Here is a 14,406-nt window from a genome sequence, read left to right as displayed (position 1 = left end):
TGTTAGTCTGTAAGCATTGTTTTCTTCTGCCTCAGAAATACCAAATTATTGACGCTGCTCTTCAAATCCTTGAGATTTGTTTCAAGTTCTTTTTTGCGCTGCCAGGTTTCTTGAACAAAATGGAATTTGTGATTAGAGGGGTCTTATTCCCTCCCATTTGAGGTTTATCTAGGTCCCACAAAAAATATCTAAATTGATCTGGTAAACAGGCTATAGTCAATTGCTCAGTTGTGTTAGAATCCAAGGACATTCAATCCACGCGGATTTCTATTAAACCTAACTAGTCTGTTACACCCTTGATTCACCAATAAATCCATCTGCTAGCCCCTATTCGCCAGGTTGCTCCCATCAAGGAACTTTGTAGTCAGCATGTTATGATCACTGTCGGTCTGACCCACATTCCACCACAAAAATCAAACAGATCTCAGGACATGACAATATAATCAATAACAGATTTGGCTCAGTCCCTTTCCCATGTATAATCAAACAATAGCCCTACGCGCCCCTCTGCATGAACGAACAAGGCTAAATGACCTGTTCTCTGGGAAGGTAACCACTCGAGAGTCTGCAAAGCTGGACTGTCCATGTGGGCGGGACAAAGGCTGATCTGCAAATGGATATTTCTCTTCTGTGACAGGTACAGTGAGCTTAAGTGAGGCTGCGGAGTCTCGAGTGGGAACCTTCCCAAAGAACAGGTCATTTAGCTGTGTTCGTTCTCGCAGAGGGGCGCCTATGACTATTTCTTGGCCTTTCCCCATGTATAGGCAGGAAACAGATCACCCTTCACGTTCCCATTACATACAACCAAATCCCAATCATCAAAAAAATGAAGCCACTTCTTACCATTCTCCCCATTTAGACCAATTCTTTTCTGGGTATGTTGTGGACCCAAACAATGCGAGTTTAGATCTCCCGCTGTTAAAATACTGGGAGCTTCACCCATACCCACTGCATCCAACAACATTTCAACAATAGACTCCAATAACTCATCCAAAGTGGAAAAGGTGGGGTTATAGTAGCTTTGTAATACTACAATGCTCTTTGATAAACTGTTAGAATAAATGATCGAGTTTAGTTGCAAGAATATCATAATCGGAATGTTAATTTCACCATTTTTGTCATTTTAAAATTTGGCGAGGCAATACTGAGCCCAGCAGATGGGTGTCCTACTTTACTACTAGCCGCCAATAGCACTAGTATGGTTGAGCCATCAAGCTTAAATTTAGTTAGCAACCACGTTTCTTGCAACAGAACTAAATCAAAAGAGCCAAAGGGTTAATCACTGGTGGTCTTATTAATATAACTCCTGTAACCCCTCGTATTCCAACTTAGAATATTGAGTTTGCCATTCATTAGAGCAACACATTGGTTTCTTCAAGCTTCTGGAAGACCTGGGTATGGATTCCTGGCAATAATGACCATACATTACTCTTACTATTCCCCACCTCACCAATGCCCTGGATTGGGCCAGTTCCTGCCCATTGGTCTCATTACCGGTCTCATTGTGATTCACATGTGACCTTCCCTTTACAATATTTTTTCTCTCTTTTGGTTTAATTGTCGAGACTTTAAAACCCCTTTTCAAAAAATACTTCTCCTGCTGACTATAAGGCTTTTACCCCCAGACGGCAGTGAAGGCCGATTTCCACTATGTTGTTTATATTTTCATAAGGAAAGTGGATATAGTCTACATCATGTGTAGAAAATAGATATAGCGCAGGAACATCCTTCACTATCCTCAGAATCGATTGGCTATTGAAAATTGTTTGTTTTCCCGAGTTAACCAAACGTTCCAGCCAAACATGTGGACGTGCGAAAAGGGAGTGAGAATTCCTCATTCCCAGACGTGTCTTCCCCATAGTTTTCCTTTTCACTTACAGTCGTCAAACACTTTGTTGAGGGACATTGTTGTGGATCTGCTCTTTTATAGGCTTGCGATTGGTAGAGCTAGACCCCTTTCCAGAGCCTCAGTCATCTTCTACTACCAGAAGCGACTTTGGTCTATTTTTTCCCCCCATGAGAAAAAACTCGGTGTCCATTGTTCTAGGGGTAATTTCGATGTTGCCTTTACAGTATTTTCCAACCTGGGTTTGCATATTTGAGTAGGGCTTCTCATAATTTTTAATGTCATCACTTTCGCTTTCTCAGTCTCTACACAAGACTCCCTGTTTTCTCTTCTAACTAGATCGATATTTAGATTCTCTTAGGTCTGAGATTTGTATAGAGGTGTCATGGTACAGGATCTCAAGACAATCAACATTCTCTAATCTTTTTCTGATATTAATTTGCACAGTTGTTGACTGACTTAATATTTCATTGTCGTTATTTTCTTTTCCAACATGATTAGGTACCTGTTCTTCCACAATTCTTAGATCTTCAGATATGTCAAGGAATCTCAAATATATTCTCAAATCTTTAGATTTTTTACCTTGTTTCTTTTTTCTTATTTTTCTTTTTTCTCCCCATTTCGACCCAGGTTTCCTCCCAAGTTTGGACTTTCATCCACAGCCAGATCTACAATGGTTTCATTTGTCCCATTTACCCCATTAACCTGGATTGACACAAGATCAAGATCTCCTCTTCGTAATTCTTCAGCTGAAACCGTAGACGTTCTAGATTGCTTTAACCTCACAGCTTTGCTGATGGATGGACTAACTGGTAGGTCCTTTTTGACTTCCTTTGCTAATCTTCACCTAGCTCAACTCGCTTTTCATTCAGTAGGAGACGGTTCATAATAAAACAGTGATATGATTCCATCGTATTTTCAATCCTTTCTATTTTCGATTTCCAGGGAGATTGATGTTTTTATTTGGTACAAAGAGCTCTTTTTACAAAGTTTTTCCACAACGTCTTTTAGCATGTTAATCGCCGCCTTTATTTCACTTCACTGTAGAAAATTGGCGGAAAGCGTGTTTTTAACGTTCTCATATAAGTTAACAAAAGAGCTCATGATTAAGTTCAATGCTGATATTGATGGAGCTGTCAATTTCAATCCATCGTCCATGTCTTTTAAAGTTTCATGGTAATCCGCCATGTAGCTCACTTTCAGGCACATTGATTGAGTTGAATCTTTAGTGTTCAGTTAGGACTGAGGTCGAATCTCCATCCAAATCGATTCAGACTTCTCCCATGGACTTTATCTCACTAATGTGAGTGTTACGCTCACCTGGCTCCCACAGAGGCGTCGATCGGAACTGGACAGCTGCGGTGTCCACCAATGTGACACGTAGGGCCGAGATGACGGACTGGACTGGCCCACCTAGCTTTGTTTGCTTGGCCCGTAGGAATATTCTTCTGCAAATGGAGAAAGGGAATTAACCACCCGTGGAGTTGAGCGTAAATCCCCCCCCCCAACCCCGCTGTTCTCCCCACAGATCACCTTTGATGCCCCCTCTTATAATCTCACCTGATGGTTTGAAAAGATGAGCTCTCCATCCTGCATTGAGCGCAGGGGCGCGTTGATAACCAGTTGCTTTACTGGCTCGAAGGAATTGGTGAGTTCCAGAACAATATTGTATCCGAGATTCCCGGCAAGATGCTGCAAGTATAAAGTTCGTAAGAGTTCAAATGCCTGACTTTCACTCTTGTCCGATTCCTTGCAGGTTGCAACTTGACCCTAATGAAGAGTTCCTCGTGGCAACCGGTAGTATTCTGGTAAGGATTTGTATTTTCCAACACAGTTCGATAAAATAATGTCAATATGTAACCTGTTGCTTTCTCCCTTATTCAGGCACTGAGAGAAAGTATGAAGTCTTGGGGAATAATACCTCAGGCGGTAAAATCAGGTAAGTCTATTGTGGTGAGGAAGGTTCCCCTTGTTAGTCCCTTTGTTTCACCTTGCTGTCCTTTTGTTTCCCCTTAAGGGCCGGGGTTCGGCGAAGATGCAGTGGAAGCTGCGCCGACCTGTGAAGAGGATTAGTACCCCCGGCGGTAAAATCAGGTAAGTCTATTGGGGGGGTAACTAATATTCCTCTGTGTATTCCCTTGGCTCACCTTGCTGTTCTTGTCTTCTCCTTAGGTGCCGGAGTGCGGTGGGAACATGCAGGATGATGCGGTGGAATGTGAAGATGCTACGAAGGCCGGTGAGTTCAGCGCGGCGCTGCAGCAGGCGAGGCAACGTGCATAAAATAACTTCTTTCTTCCAGCTCAAAGGCGCGATAGATCGGGAATTCAGGTAAGGATTAAAGGTATTGCTCTTGTTCCAACCTTTTCTCCTGCTTTCTCCCTTCTTCTAGGAGCTCCAAACTCGAGACGGGCCTGGCAGAAGGCTGGATGCAGACTTGCAGGCACGGTGAGCGTTACGCTGCTGGATGCAGAATAACACTAAGCGTGTGCTGCTCTTCGGGCGTGGTTTAAATAGCCTCCAAAGTAGTCCCAGGTAAGTATTCCTCCCTAGCCCCACCCGAGTAAAAAATAGTCCCTAAGTAAAGTAGTCCCTTCCAAGCCTCTTTTGGCTTGGAGCTCTTGCAGCATGGTCTGCATCAGGTAAGTTTTAATCTATGAGCCTGGCGCCAGGACTGACTCTCCATATGAGCCTGGCGCCATAGGCGCCAGGACTGGACCCAAATAGCCCCTAGCAGGGGTTGTTGGGTTTGCTTAGGATAGCTTGATGCCTGCTTCCGGGGTTGCTGGACGTGGTCTGGGTCCCCGGGGGTAGGCATCATGACAGTGAGCCACAGTAATATTCAGTTCTTCCTGGGGACCCAGTTCGCTTTCCACAATTGGCCATGCTTCCGAAGAGCTCCTTTCTGTGATTCCCAAAGCAGACTCCAAATAGACGTTTTGGTGAGAGGTCTGTTTATCAGAGGACGTTATTCCCAATTTTAAAAAGAAATCTTTCATTTTTTGGGGTGGGGGATTTGTACTAAAAATATGATGTTTTACAGCTAGTTGTGAGGGTTGATGATTTAACCCATTATGCACTTGGGCTTTCGTTTGGCCTATCATTTGGGTAGTTACTTCAGTTGGAATCAGAATCGGAAATCGCTCCTCTGCATTGTGAGAAATCTGAAGGTGTCTCACCCGTTAGTCCCCGGGGATCTGTCATCCAGGTGGCCAGTATACAGACAACACTTTTGGATCCAGTTCCTGGGAGTGGACCAGTGCGGGTGGATCACCTGGATGAGGGGTCTTTGGGGAGTGAAGTGGGACACCGGATGGTGAGACGTGGTATCCCCTTCCCTGCAGCACCTTTTCCCCATTTTACCAAGTAGGATACCTAGCAACTCAACCACTCCTCCTTTCCCAACACGAATACTTTCTCACAGACAGCTCACCATGAGTGACAACGGAATAACACCAGAGCTGTATACCTGACATGTCCCAATACAATACAATAGTCCAACAAGGTCAGGCAATTACTGATCATTAAACACACCTGACTTCCATCACACTTCCTCATACAGATAAAAGGCAGAGCACAAAAACACACTGGGAGCGAGGCAAAACACACGAGGAAACAGCAGTTCCAAGATGGCAGTTTAATACTAGGCGAAAGACGGCAAGACCAGAGAGGGTTGCAAGGAGGGAAGTGCCTTTGACCTTTAAAGATGGTTAGTTTTGTGAACCTTGGAAAGTAAGAAACCGAAGACCAGGAACTAAAGCAGATCAAACCTGTACAGTGTGTCAGAGGTAACCAGGGATTTTCTGCTCCGATAACCAAGGCGGGGAGGAGCGATTGTCGCCATGGTACTGTCCTTGGCTCCTACAACCAAGCAGCATCATTAAAGACAGCGCAGCCGGTGAGTCGGAGAGGCAGATACCAAACCAGCGGCAACATTGTATGAAGATATCTAGAGAGACCAGTGTGCGAGCGTATGTGACGAGCAACGCAAATATGATTGGAAACCAAGGGAGTGACTGAATTTTGGGAGGCCAAGAAATGATAACGCAGACAGTGGTCCGGTGCCACATGGGTGCTCATTCGAAAGTCTGTTAGGTTTCCAATTTATGCAAAGTGTGAGAAAAGGGAATCTTGAGTTCGACGTGTTCCTGCAACGTGTCAAGCTAAACCTGTGCACATTCAAAAGTCTTTGATGTTTTAATGTATACTGCAACTGGCCCGAGCCCAGCTGAGGGAGACTATTTCGGAAATTGAAAGAGATCTGAGCCCGGCTAAGGGAGATCCAGGTTGAACCGTTGAGTCACCCGAGAAGAACAAGTTACTTTCTTACCTGGTAACGTTCTTTCGATGGGATGGTCCGACGACGTACTCCATATCTATGACAGGTAATCACCACAGCTGTGCTGCTTCGGGAACTTTTTTCGGTGTCTGCGTCCTGCGTCGATGACTTCGATGCGCCGTCGTCGAGGACCTCCTCCGACGTCATCCGATGTGATAAGTAGGACGCACAACGCCCGTAGCCTCAGTTGTAGTTTTTTCCCCCAGAACGTGTGACATTAGTCCACTGCCAGTCAGACACAAAGCCTTGCGGAACGTAAGCTGCAATCGCAAAAGAAATTCTGCAGCGGGGAAGGTAGGGAGGGAGCGATATGGAATAAGTCGTCGGACCATCCCATCGAAAGAACGTTACCAGGTAAGAAAGTAACTTGTTCTTCGAGGGGATTGGGTCCTCCGACGTATTCCATATCTATGACAGACTCCCAAAGCAGTAACAGGGCAAGGAGGAGGAAAATAATTTAGAATCAAATTTAGAATTGCCAATCAAATAGCAGAGCAAAGGACCGCCTTGCTAAAGGCCAGATCCTGTCCTCGGATGGAATCGAGGGAATAGTGACGTACAAATGTATGTACTGAGGCCCAGGTGGCTGCATCACAGATGTTGCGAATAGGAACACCCCTCTGCAGGGCAGTAGATGCCGCCATACCCCTGGTAGAATGGGCCCGCAAGCCAGCCGGTGGGTCTTTACCCGCCAAGCGGTAACACTCCGAGATGGCCAAAATAATCCAGCGAGACAAAGTCTGTTTCGTCACAGCTTGTCCCAAACGCTTTCCAGCGTAACCAATAAAGAGTTGATCGTCCACTCTGACCCGGGACATGCGTGAAACATAAAAGCTTAAAGCTCTCCTAGGATCAAGCCTATGGAGCCTCTCCTCTTCCTTACCAGGATGTGGAGGAGGATAGAACGCTGGAAGAACAACCTTCTGGCTCAAATAAAATTCCGAAACCACCTTCGGAAGAAAAGAAGGACGAACTCTAAGGACAACCCTGTCCTTGTGAAATACAGTGAAGGGTGGCTTAACTGAAAGTGCCTGTAACTCACTCACTCTGCGAGCGGAAGTAACCGCAACTAAGAACACAGTTTTCAGAGTCAACAGCCTCAAAGGGCAAGAATGTAAAGGCTCAAACGGGGCACCCATAAGAAACTTAAGAACAAGGTTCAAATCCCAACTGGGCAACAGGAAAGGTGACGGAGGGAACAAATTAGTGAGCCCTTTCAGAAACTGTGAAATGAAAGGGATTTTAAAGTAGGAACACTCTTCAGACGAGCGCTTAAAGATGGACAGCGCCGCCAGGTAACCTTTAATGGTACCCACTTGCAAGCCCCTGTGGGCCAAAGAAAGGAAAAAAGGACAGAACCATGGGTATGTCACATGCAAAAGGATCCACATTCTGAACTCTGCACCAGAACTTACGCCAACAGCAACGGTACAGAGACTTTGTTGCTGGCCGTCGGGCCGAGAACAACACCTCCATCACGTCTTCAGGGAGGTCCCAATCCCTATACCTCAACCTTTCAGAAGCCAAGCGTGAAGTTTGAGGGATCTGACCTCTGGATGGAGAACCTGACCCCCCCCTCCCGTGAGAGCAGATAGTCTCGGTAGGGAAGACGACGTGGAGGACAGATGGACAAGTTGAGAAGGTCTGGGTACCACGTCCTCCTAGCCCACGCCGGAGCAATGAGGATCATTTGGGAACCGAACTTCCGTAACCTCTGCAGCACTTGCGGGATGACGGGGACTGGAGGAAACGCGTACAGCAGTGGGAATGACCACTCCACCACAAACGCGTCTCTTAAGGCTCCTTTAGGAGGAAATTCCCGCGAGCAGAACCTCTTGCACTTCCGGTTGACACTGGAGGCGAAGAGATCTACTTGATGGGTCCCCCAAAGGGCGAAGATCTCCAGGAGAATCTCCTGAGCCAACTCCCACTCGTGAGAGATCGTGCTCGGCCTGCTCAGAGCGTCCGCCATCACGTTTTCGTCTCCGGCCAGATGAACTGCCGAGATCGAAACTTCCTGCTAGATGGCCCAGAACTCGAGCTGCATCGCCTCCCTGCACAGAGGAAGTGACACTGCCCCCCCCTTTTTGTTGAGGTAGTGCATGGCCACTGTGTTGTCCGTCAGGATCAGGACATTCTTTCCTCGCACAGTCGGCAGAAAAGCCTTCAGGGCTAGCCTGACGGCCCTCAGCTCCAACAGATTGATATGGAGTCTGGACTCCGACGGAGACCAACAACCGCTGACTGTCAGCTCGTTGGCATGAGCTCCCCATCCCGTCACTTCCGGCCAGGGAAGCCAAAACGGAGCCCCCTTCATCAAGAGAAGCCAAAACGGAGCCCCCTTCATCCACCACAGAAGGTCCTGGGCGACCAAGGGCAGCACCTGAATCGGGTCCGACATCCTGCCGGAGGACAGCGACCATTGCATCTTGAGTGCCCACTGCAAAGATCTCATCCGCAGGCGAGCCTCTGGCACCAGAAGAATGCAGGATGCCATGAGGCCGAGCAACCTCAAGAACTCGAACGCTGGGAGCGTCTGGGCATGCTGAAACTTGTGTACCATCTGCTGAATGTGAAGAGCCCTCACCTGGGGAGGAAAACACTGCCCCAGGGAAGTGTTGAGCACTGCTCCGATGTACTGGAGCCACTGTGTTGGTTTCAAATGGGACTTCTTTAAATTGAGGGAGAAGCCCAGCCTGTGAAGGGAGTGGCAGGTGATGGACAGATGATCCAGGACTTGCTCGGGAGAGCTCCCCCTGATCAACCAATCGTCCAGGTAGGGGTAGACGTGAATCCCCCATTGCCTGAGATGTGCTGCCACCACCACCATGAGCTTGGTGAAAACCCTCGGGCGGAGGTCAATCCGAACGGCAGGACCCGAAACTGAAAGTGCGAGTCGCCAACCGCGAACCTCAGGTACTTCTTGTGCTTGGGATGGATCGGCACATGGAAGGAAGCATCCTTGAGGTCGAGAGACACCAACCAGTCCTGAAGCTGAAGGGCCTGGAGGACTTGAGAGAGCGTAACCATCTTGAACTTATCCTTCCTGAGGAGTTTGTTCAAACCGCGCAAGTCCATGATGGGTCTCAATCCCCCGTCTTTCTTCGAAATCAAAAAATAAGGGGAATACCATCCCTTGTTCCTCTCTGCTACAGGCACCAGTTCTATGGTGACTTTCTCCAGCAGGGCTTGAATTTCCTGCGCAAGGAGCGGATCCGGACTCTTCAAAGGGAGGTTCCCTGGTGGATTGTCGTGAGGCCTCTGCCGAAAGGGAAGACAGTAGCCGTGGGTTATGATCTCCAGAACCCACACATCTGAAGTAATGGCACGCCACTCTACAAGATGCTGCGCCAGCCTTCCCCCAACCGGCGAACCATGGGACATGGCCTCATGACTGAGTGGTAGCGGCTGCAGCGTTACCTGAGGGCAAAGATGCAACTGCCCGAGCGGCCTTGGCACCACGCGTACCCTGTCGTCCACCTCTGGTACCCCTGCGTTGGCCTCTTTGACTGCTAGCTCCTCTCGCTTTACTGAAGGACGAGTAATAGCGAAAGGAACCACCCCTCCATTGCTGTCCCCTAGGACGAAAAGGCAGAGGTTGGCGAACTGCAGCGCCCAACGACCGCTGGAGCTTTGGAGGTCTGCAACCTCTCAAGGCTCTCGTCAGCCTTGCTGCCAAAAAGGTGTTCACTGTCAAATGGCATGTTGAGGAGCCGGGACTGCACATCAGGAGCAAACCCCGACTTCCGCAACCACGCAAACCTGCGTATCATGGTGCTCGCCGCCATGGACCTGCTGACGCATTCAGCCATGTCCAAACCCGACTGAACGGACTCATACATGGCATCCTTACCATCCTGGACCATAGCAAGGAAACCATCCCGTTCGTCCCCTTCGGGAATATGTTCAGCCGCTAACGCAACACAGTTCCACAGAGTGTGTGTGGAACGAGACAAGGCACATATGGAGTTGGCTGCCTGAAGCGCCATACCACCTGAAGAAAACACTTTTTTCGCCCAGCCATCAAAACGTTTGTCGTTCTTATCAGGAGGGAAGGTAGGGTACGACGCCTGCTTTGCCGGGGCCGTGGCCGCCTGCACCACCAAACTCTCCGGAGTGGGGTGCCTGGTCAAGTAGCAGGGGTTGCTACTGGCTGGACAGTATTTTCGCGACAAGGACCTGCCCACCGCTGGGAGACTCTCCGGAGCAGTCCAAGCCGCCGCCACCCTTCTCTGTAGAGCCATATGAAACGGCAGTACCGGGTCAGTTGGGGGACCAACATCAAGGATGTCCGTGAGATCATCCTGCCCAAACTCCCCTGGGGGAGCAGACCATCCCAAGTACTCGGAGACCCTAGCCATAAGGCGCCGGTACGAGGAATCGGCATGAGAGCCAGGCTCAGGCCTACAAAAATCCACCTCCGTAGAGGTGTCCAGTCCACTGGCATCATGCAGTGACTGCCTCAAATCGTCAAATTGGCTATGGCCCGAGACCATCTCATCTGGAACCTGACTAGGAACCAGGCCATCAGAATCCTCATCCACCTCCGAAATATATTCCAGGTGGTGAAAAGAAGGCACCCGAGAGTGCTTGCTCTTAACCAGAGCCTTTCTAGGGTGTTCCCCCGTGCCATGGGGTACCTCTGACACCCCGGCCTCGAAAGGCGTCGAGGACGGCGAGTGAATCGGCGCCGGCGTCGAGAGAACAGGCATTGGCGCCGAGAGGATCGGCGTCGAGTAAATCGGCGTCGACGTCAGATGCAGCGCCGCCAGCATCCACACAGTTCTCGAAGCCGGAGCTCCGAGCGTGTCCTTCGACGACCTGAGCGTCGACGGCTATGACGACTTCCACGGAGCCAGAGCCTCGAGAAAGCCTGTCGACGCCCTCGACGCCTCAGGCGTCAATGTCTTCCTCTAAGACATCACAGGTGCACACGGTCTCAAACGCGTCGAGGACCAGGACCTGGAACGGGCACGTCGAGAACGAGTCCCCTTATCCGAATGGGACTTCTCCCGTGACTCGTGCCAACCACTCTTGCGAGCGGTGTCTCTTGACCTCTCACGGCCAACCCCACTCGGGGGCGCGGACGGTTTAGTACCCTGTGACTCAAGAATCGCCAGCATTTTCTTCCCGAAGGAAGCCCATTCCTCCGGCGTCGCACGGCTGGTGGGGTAAGCGACGTGCCGGGCAGAGTCCTCAGAAGAGGACCTGGAAGATGACCGCTGTCGGCACTTCCGAGAATGCCTCGAAGAGGCGAGACCGACTCCTAGAAGGAGACCCACGAGACTTCTGACGACGACACGGAGAGTCACCTCTTGAATCATCCGTCGAAAACCCTGCAGACTTCGACTCCCGGGGCTTGGACGCCCGACCTACCAACAACTTCTTACGTTCTTGTAAGGCTTTGGACGTGAGCGACTGGCAGTCGATACAGTCATCCGTGTCGTGGGCCTGTAGATTTAGGTTTAGATAGGTGTCACACCCTTGCAAAAGTTCAGTAAACCCCCTTGAACTGTGGTCACTTGTGTCTGTCTTACTGTTGATACCATATCTTCCTTACAGCATCAACAGATGGATAGTTTAAATCTGTTTTGAGGTATCGTTACATTTTGGACAGCTCCCTTTGGTGTAGAGGTAGAGCTGAAAGTCTGTCTCTTGCCACTTACATTTTTATCTGTGGTCAACTTTATTCCAATGACTTGTTTTAAGGTATCCTTTTTTAAACTTTGCAAAGAGGATGGCAAGTCAAAGTTCTCTCGTTGAGGGGCCAGCAGCAATACCCGCTAGTATGTCCAGCCACACCCACATCCACGGCCTCCCGTTCTTTCATAAGGATGGGTGATGCAAGGTCCGGATGCGCTGAAATTACCAGAATGGGTTACTCTGGGCCAGTTATATGCCCAGACGTCCTCTCCATAGGTTGCTGCTTACGACCTACTCGTCCTATACGTCAGATTTGTGTCTGGTCAGTAGCAGTCACTCCACGATCCCACTACGCAGATTGTAAATACACTCACTGTCAGTGGGCGTAGTATAGGTTTCCGCTCGACAAGGAATGAGTTAAGAGCTTGCAGCACGTATTGACACATCTGAGACTTGATTGGGAGGAGGTGGTTGGGGGCCCCAATGGGAAATGGGATGTGGGAACGCGCCCTGGGATATCACAAAAAAAGTGTCAAGAAACGCCAGCAAACAAATACAGCTGTACATAACGCATAGAGCATACATGACCCCTCTGAGGATATCCAAGTTCCGGAAGGCTGGGCGACAGCTGTGCCCTAAGTGCGACATGGAAAACGCTAACATGACATGTTTTGGTCATGCCCAGTAATCGAAGGTTTCTGGGGTGAAGTGGCACAAAAATTAGCAACAAAAGGGGTCAGGCTTGTCATAGATACGGCCTGGGCCTGCTTGCTGGGAGGGTTCCCCAGACCACGGAAACTTAAACATGTTGAGAAACTTGGCATGCGTTAGCAAAACGGAGGATCGACATGGGATGGAAGAAGTGCAACAAGCCACGGGTGGAGGTATGGTGGAAGGAGTTACAGAAATGGGCGGAGGCTGAAACGGTAGTATGGCAGGAGGCAAGCAGCATGAATGGGGAGGAAGAAGTGGGTACCTTGACGGCACGGAATCCGAAGATAGTGAAACCCGGCCACATGTAGCAGATGCTGAACGCAAAGTACAAATAGGCTCATAATGGAGGGTGGGACTTGGGGAGCAGTGGCAAAATGGAAATACAAATGGTGTCTAATGGAATTGTAAATTACACTGTGTGTTGGGTTTGTTTGTATTGTTGTTTGGTTTGAATAAAATTAATAAAAAATGTATTTTTTTATTTTTAAAAAGAGCTTGCAGCACGCAGCACCTACTCCACACTATCACACTAAATGGAAATAGCAAAGTGCACTCAACGATATACCTGCAGTCACCCTCACTTAACATGGCCAATAATCTCTCAAATCCCAGTTTTCAGATTTGCATCTTCTACTGTGTAATACAAGATTTAGTGTGGATTCCTAGGTTAGTTTATTTTTGTATCTCAGTAAATGATGAGGATAATGATGAACCTTCCTTCTAGCGTTAATGTAGCAGGGCAAACAGTTGTTCACTCTGCCCACCCCCGAATCATGCCAGAGAAGGAAGCAGGTGCTAGAGTTTTACAAGTTTTGCTTCAAAAGGACTTTTCCACAATAGTCGGATCCAGCATGGCTACTGTCTAATAAGCAGTTCTTAATAGTTTTCAATAGATACAAGCTTATCTACTAAAGCAAAGCTCCAAGAAAAAAAAACGCAGAACTGCAGGAGACGTAACAGAGCTTAACAGTCCCTTGACTGCCGAACCGCCAAACCACTCACTTGCCCTCACTTGCTGGGAGCACGTGCATGAGTGCGTGGGGACTGATTAAATAGCTGTATCCAAAATGGCAGTTGTGCCAAGTAATTGCCTCCAGGCTCTGCATAAAACACAGTGTCTGCCGCCAAACCGCTCACTTGCTTAAGCAGTAATCATGGCCAGGGATGAAGAATGTGCCAAGAAGAACGAACGGGTGCGGTGCAGGTGTGACCATTGTTGAAGATGGATGGAGCGTTGCTTTTGAAAAATAGATGGGTGGCAGGATTAGTGAGCAGTATGGCGGGGAGCTTACTGGTGTTTCCTGAAGATGTGGTGGCACGCGTGAATCAAAATGTTGGCAAAATATGAGTTAACTATGTGATGAAATTGACATGGCTCAAATTAAGCCAAACACCAGCCAAAGTACAATGGCCAGCAGAGTATTCTTTTTGCTTTCAAAGAAATGCTCTATGCCCATAGGAACGAAAAGCCGTTGCAATAAGACCTTATTTATCTTTGACCTGAGGGCACAGCATCGTTAATAGATGTGTACTGGGTAAGTAGACAATATGCATATTTACACCTCACGCCATCATGGAGGAGTGTATGCTCACTGACCACCCTACACTCCTTGGTTTTAGTAGTTTCAGATTCTCATCTATCAGTTATAAATGTGCCAGACCCCGAACCAACTAAGCCTCCAACCATTAAGCGAGTTTGATGGAATCAGAAACTAAAAGGCAATTCCGGACCAATACTGGTTGTTTACCAAGACAAACATTTTTTGCCTCCCTTCTGGTGCCAGGTATCCAGACTGCAGCCAATGTAAAGTGGTTGCAGATAACTAAATGCTTCAGGTGATGAACCAGACAGAGTGATTCAAGAGCA

This window comes from Ambystoma mexicanum, chromosome 6q (assembly GCF_040938575.1).
Source record: "Ambystoma mexicanum isolate Mex_15411 chromosome 6q, UKY_AmexF1_1, whole genome shotgun sequence".
NCBI lineage: Eukaryota > Metazoa > Chordata > Amphibia > Caudata > Ambystomatidae > Ambystoma > Ambystoma mexicanum.
The sequence above is the reverse complement of the archived record's forward strand: the minus strand, read 5'-3'. Positions refer to the sequence as shown.